The following is a 5752-nucleotide window of genomic DNA, read 5'->3' as shown; positions in this document are numbered from 1 at the left end:
CCCCCCCAATTTGCTAACGTTTGCCTTGCAATGTGTACATCCTCGTGAACATTATACTTCAGGGAACCGATAGAAGTAAATTCATAATAGATATCTGGAAATGCAAAATCTGGTTGCACAGAGAAAATGGTTAGTCACGATAGGTAACGTGGTAACACGTAGTACAAAAAACTTGGAATTACAAAAGAAAGCTTTTATTCAAATTCACCAGAGACATTTCGTACCAATTTTTCATACTGCAATTCCGTGAACAATAATCGAAAAATCGAAGAGAAATCCATTCTGTGAGATTGCGTAACGAACCAGTGATGGCAGAACGATGCGAAACAGATTTTTACTTTGTTTTTCAATTATTGTATTATATGACATTGCAATTTTTTATTTTCAAGTTAGATTTACGCATTAAATTGTTGTAACGGATTGGAGCCTAACTTTTGTATTAATTAAAGTAATTAATAATTCGGACTTTCCGTCATCCTATAATCACCGTCCGTGATTCTTAGGCAAACCCGAATACGTTTTAAATAATAGTATTATATTATGTGCAATATTAAGATATTCTATACTATACTATAAAATACAGGGTGTTCCCATGTAATGAATCGAATAGGGTTGCGGCTTCGTCTGATTGTGAGTCAAACTGTACGTCCATGCGACCCTACTATTCAGTACCCTCATAATTAGATAGGGGTAGTCACCCTTTGCACTTATTGGTCAAATTTAATTTTTCCTCTTTTCCTTTCATGCTGTGGGCGTTCGTGCGTGTTCAGGTACTGAAAAATTAAAGTACTACGACACTTAAATCTTCCATTTTTATATTATTATTAATATTATAACTTAAAATAAACGTTAAATTTGGATTGATCATAGTCCATCGTTTTTTACATTTCCAAGTATTCTAAAGCATTGAAACACTATGCTACGCTTACAACGTACAAGATTTTAACAGAATTAACCAATCACATGTACAATTTAAAAGGAATAATCAAAGTTATCAAGTTTATTTAACCATTAAACAGCGATACTTTAAAGCATTTAAAAATACTTCATACTATTTATCCTTAAATCGTAAATGCCCCAAAAAGGATTACAGAACACAAAATTTCAAATGGTCAAGTGTTTCGTTAAATCATAAGAATCCATAATTTTACGAAAACGGAATAAAATTTATTATCAATTTTTAAGAAGAAAAAAATAAAAATTTGTGTAAATAATTGGTAAGTTCTAGTCTGCAAGATAAAAACTATCTGCTACGCTGTTACATCTAATCTACTGAGATGCTGTTTCACAATGTAATGAGACTCAATACATATATTGATCGAGGATCTCATTTTGCCCAACAGCGCTGGATTTAAATCAAATTTGCATCTCGAAGTTAAGGGTATGTTTCAAAATTCAATATCAGGACTACGAGCATAGCCACGTCTCATTCATATGCCTACAGATATACACTGATACTTTCAATACACACAGTGAATTTTGAATCATACCCTTACTCATACCTCTCTCTTATAGGCACGGTACGGTCTCTATAAGTGTACGGTATTTTCATTTTCCCCCAAATTTGCACACACGCAAGCCCAACTCTGAAAGCAGGGGAAATAGAAATTTTAATTAGATTTAAAAATAGAAACGATGACTATGAGAAATACTATGCCCTCTGGGAAAATAAGATTACAGAATAGTATACCGTATGGGCGTAACTTCCGGTAGGCAGAACCACAACCCCATATAATTTGTTAGACGAAACAGCCTGTACATAATAATAAGATTAAAGAAACTAAAAAAGTGAACATTCCAATCTAAAAGTCTCTGAAAATTACGTTACAACCTTGCATCCCAGTTAAAATGTGAATTTGAATTGGCCAATCAAAAAAGCGTACCTTGCAATTATTTTCATACAAACAACACTCCGTTGTGTTGTCATGGCAACGGTATCAGAAACATTCAGTGACGTCAATCCCGAAGGCATTAGAACCGAGACGTAATGCCGGTTCCGTAAGACGTAGCACGTAACGAATACGGCATATAGCCGAGAATCCTTATGCGATTGATTCTTCTCAGATGCTAAAAGTTAAAGTGTTACGTTCTACATTTTACCGAATGCATCTTTCACTGATTACAATTTATACCCCAACCTTTGTTTACTAATTCACGAGATTCCACCATCTTTTATGAGGTTCACACGATTGTTTTGCCAAGTAGTTTCAATGGACGTTGAAAGACGCTTTTCTGTAGCACAAGCCTTATACTTTTCATGATATACATAAACATAATATTAACGTGAAAAATATTTGACAGTTTAGACATTGTCGAAATTGAGAAAAATAATTTATTTTAATCGATCATATTTTTCATTGGTATACCTATATTTATGAATTTTTTGAAAAGTATCTTTAAAGATCCGAGTGATATCATTTCTATATGATCATAGTATTTATTCGCTCAACATGGCGAAATTACGTTGACAGGTGATTAACTCTTTAGATCGAGTCGTCAGCAGGATGAACTGCTAATATTTTTATTGAATCAGGCAGCGTCTTTAATCATTAATTTCTGTCCTATCCTGTTACACCAAGGATCTATAACCAATTCCGTTTAACGAGGTTGCATCAATTCAAGCTCAACACCATCAAAACGCCCAACAGCAGATTGCGCTACGCAAAAGCGATGGCGAGAGGATGGGATACGTTGAATCTAGTAATATCAAAACGTTCGTGCGACGAGGGACTCTGTAATTGTGGGCCCAAGCGAAACTTCTCTCGTTGTAGATATAACGGGTGTGATCGACATACGCTTATCGAGAGCATCCCTATGATGTGGAAACGTGATAGCAAATTTCCGTGGATGTAGCTCGCTTGCTTCTACCCACTGGATAGACTTAATCGACTAAACACATGAAATATTTTGATACGTGCTTTTAGTCTGCCTCCTACGAATAATATCATTAAATCGTAATTTAACGTTTTTAAGTCTTCCTCAAGGGCCCATTAAGTGATAAATTAAGCAAGGCACGTAAATGGATTTTTAATTTTTAAATAGTTCCAAGGTTGTTCTTGATAAGAAGAATGGCAAATGTATATATGTATGTAATGTAATGTATATCTGTAATTAATTGTTAGTGTGAAAAATGTTACGGTCCTGAAATCGCAAAAACTGGATGTTTAACTTTTGTTTTGTTATAGTTGAAGGTACTTTTTGTGAAACAGTTTTTTTAGGTACAATTGCTAGATTATATAAAGAAAATTAGATGGATAGTAGTTATTTTCTGTTCTACGTTCTATTTGTTTACATCGTATCTTTCGTGGCTAACGAAAGAACATCATTGTATAACTTGCCTACACAGTGACAGAAGAGTCCAGTGAAATAATTTTATTTATATTTTTCTATAAAGTTATTAGCAACGTAATCCTGAAAAATGTTGTTGAGCTAGTCTCGAGTCCTTGCCACTTTAACCTGCGCAAAATCTATTGAGGAAAATTAAGTCTTTAGACGTAAAAGCCAGTACTGTATTTAAGATCATAAATTGTGCATTGAAAATTCAGCTTGAATTATAAACTTCTGTTGTGAATTATAAATGTTACGCAGTTTACCAAGCTACGATGCCCGATTTACTCGCTGCTTTCCAAACTCATACAAGAGAAATATTATTGTATAACAAATGTCGGTTCAAATATCGAACGCGATATACTCTTACATCAGCAGATAATAGAAAAACCAAAAACAACGGAAAAAAGTGCATTTCTATGAATTTGAAAGTCTTATATCTATTTATTTCGAGAACCAATTATATTTGTTCAGGTATCAATTGATTGAGAATGAATGATATATGGAGAGTCTGCCCCTATACAAGATATTTGACATTCCTTTCAATAACTAATGACTAGCAATACAGAAGCTGAGGTAAGTCTCGTTCTACAGCTATGGCACGTGGCATGAGACTCGACAGTCTTCAAGTCAAAAAACAATAACAATATGGATTCTTCGACGCGACAACGACACTCCGGAGATTCGGCTTTAATAATACCAGAAAAAGAAGCAAAGATATTGTATTATAAATACAAGAGATATCAAGAAATTATCAATTTGTGCAATCACGAATAGATTCAACGATGTGACTTCATATATGTAGTGAGTGACTAGTTGATCAAATGATAACTGACAGTAAATAAATTCTTTTACACTGTAGTCAATAAGAAATTATTTTTTTATCAGATATATTATTGAACTTTTTAAAAAGAGAAATCACATGCAATATTGTAGCACGCACTATTATTCTCTCGTCTATTCTCTCCGTTGAATATAATAATTGTCCTGCAAGGTACACGTACATGTAATTTCAGTAGATTTGGTTACACGTCACTTAACCTTAAAATGTTTTTCAGAAAACAAAGCCAAAGGAAACGACAAGGTGATAAATTAAACGAGTAAATACACAGCGAAGGAGAAAAAGCGTCTTTGATATCTCAAGTAAATGATCTTACCAGTAGTAATTATTAGCCTAAAACACTGTAGCCACACAAGAGCCAACACACCAATAGTACTTGATTAGCGTGGTAGAACGAACAATGGTTATTTCCATCAAAACTCCGCTGAATGTAAAGTACAGACCTGCAACCTAGAGTGCGTTTCGAAATTCCCTGCCAGTACTACGAGAATGGTTGTGTCTCAATCAAATGCAAGCAGGAAAACAAGGACACGACGTTAGTCGTAGCAGCGGCAGTGAATTTCAGAACGAACCCCTAGTTATACACGTATGATATAATTCCTGATTGGGTCAGCACACTACCGTGGGGAGCCTCTGTTCCCTATTCGTGATGTTAAGTGACTGCTGCGCCGCCCTACCGGTCATAACTCGAAACTCAGAGAGTATTTAAACCTGCGTTTTAAAATTGAACTTTCAGAATCGTAGATCTCTGGGTTGTTAGAAAAATTATTTTTGTAAATCAATTTTAACGATTCAGTAGAAAGTATGGATGGTGCATTACGAAAGTATATCAAAATAGTAAGGCTGAGTTAACTGTTATGTAACAGCAAACAAAGCAGCTACTTTCTATTTATTTAAACGTAGATCCTGGATATTATTAGAGTTTCTACTAGAGTCCACTAGATGACGCAGCAATCACTTTACACAACAAACATTGCGCATTGAAATTTAAGTGCCAAATAATTGTAAAATTATCGAAAATGCTACCAATTTTGAATTCATTTGAGTGCATAACATGTAAAGTGTCATTGAAAATGATTTTGATAGATAATAATGGGATAAATATTTAAACGTGAAATACATTTCTAATTAACTGTTTAAATGACGATTTAATTTGTTTTTAAACAAACAATTCAATACGACTCGACATGGAATTAAACTATTGACTGTTTCAAAAGTATGCTCTCAAATTGGATAAAATACCAAAATGTTCAATCCGTTTTTTATCCATAAGGGGAAATCATCACTACGAATATCATGCCAAATTCATATGTTTTTAAAATCCTAATACATAGTGAGAACAATTTGATGTGATAAAATGGCGAGCTGCGACTCACGTGCGACGACTGGCAATATACCTGCAACATTGGTTTGGTAATTGTATCACTGATTTTATGTTTCGCACTAATTGCAATACACACACACGAATTCAGCTCAATCAAAATCTGTTTATTTCTCTTAAGCTCTAACTCAAACGAAGATGATCCGTTAAAAGGATACTGGCTTTGCGATTGATCCAACTATGCAGCGAATGTTGTCAAGTAC

The 5752-nt window shown here is 34.2% G+C and overlaps 1 long non-coding RNA gene across 2 annotated transcripts in view; it reads right to left on the bottom strand.

Annotated features, from left to right (window-relative positions):
• Positions 1–4801, bottom strand: part of LOC112494338 — a 10979-nt gene extending 6178 nt beyond the window's left edge. Inside the window, exon 1 of one of the 2 annotated variants that reach the window (XR_003059634.1) lies at positions 4485–4801. This is a non-coding gene — a long non-coding RNA (uncharacterized LOC112494338). The remainder of the gene's footprint in view (positions 1–4484) is intronic. The other variant, XR_003059633.1, reaches the window with a different exon arrangement.
• Between the last annotated feature and the right edge of the window lie 951 nt (positions 4802–5752).

This window comes from Cephus cinctus, unplaced genomic scaffold (assembly GCF_000341935.2).
Source record: "Cephus cinctus unplaced genomic scaffold, Ccin1 Ccin1_scaffold0429, whole genome shotgun sequence".
NCBI lineage: Eukaryota > Metazoa > Arthropoda > Insecta > Hymenoptera > Cephidae > Cephus > Cephus cinctus.
Note: the sequence above shows the minus strand (reverse complement) of the source record. Positions and strands in the feature narration are given on the sequence as shown.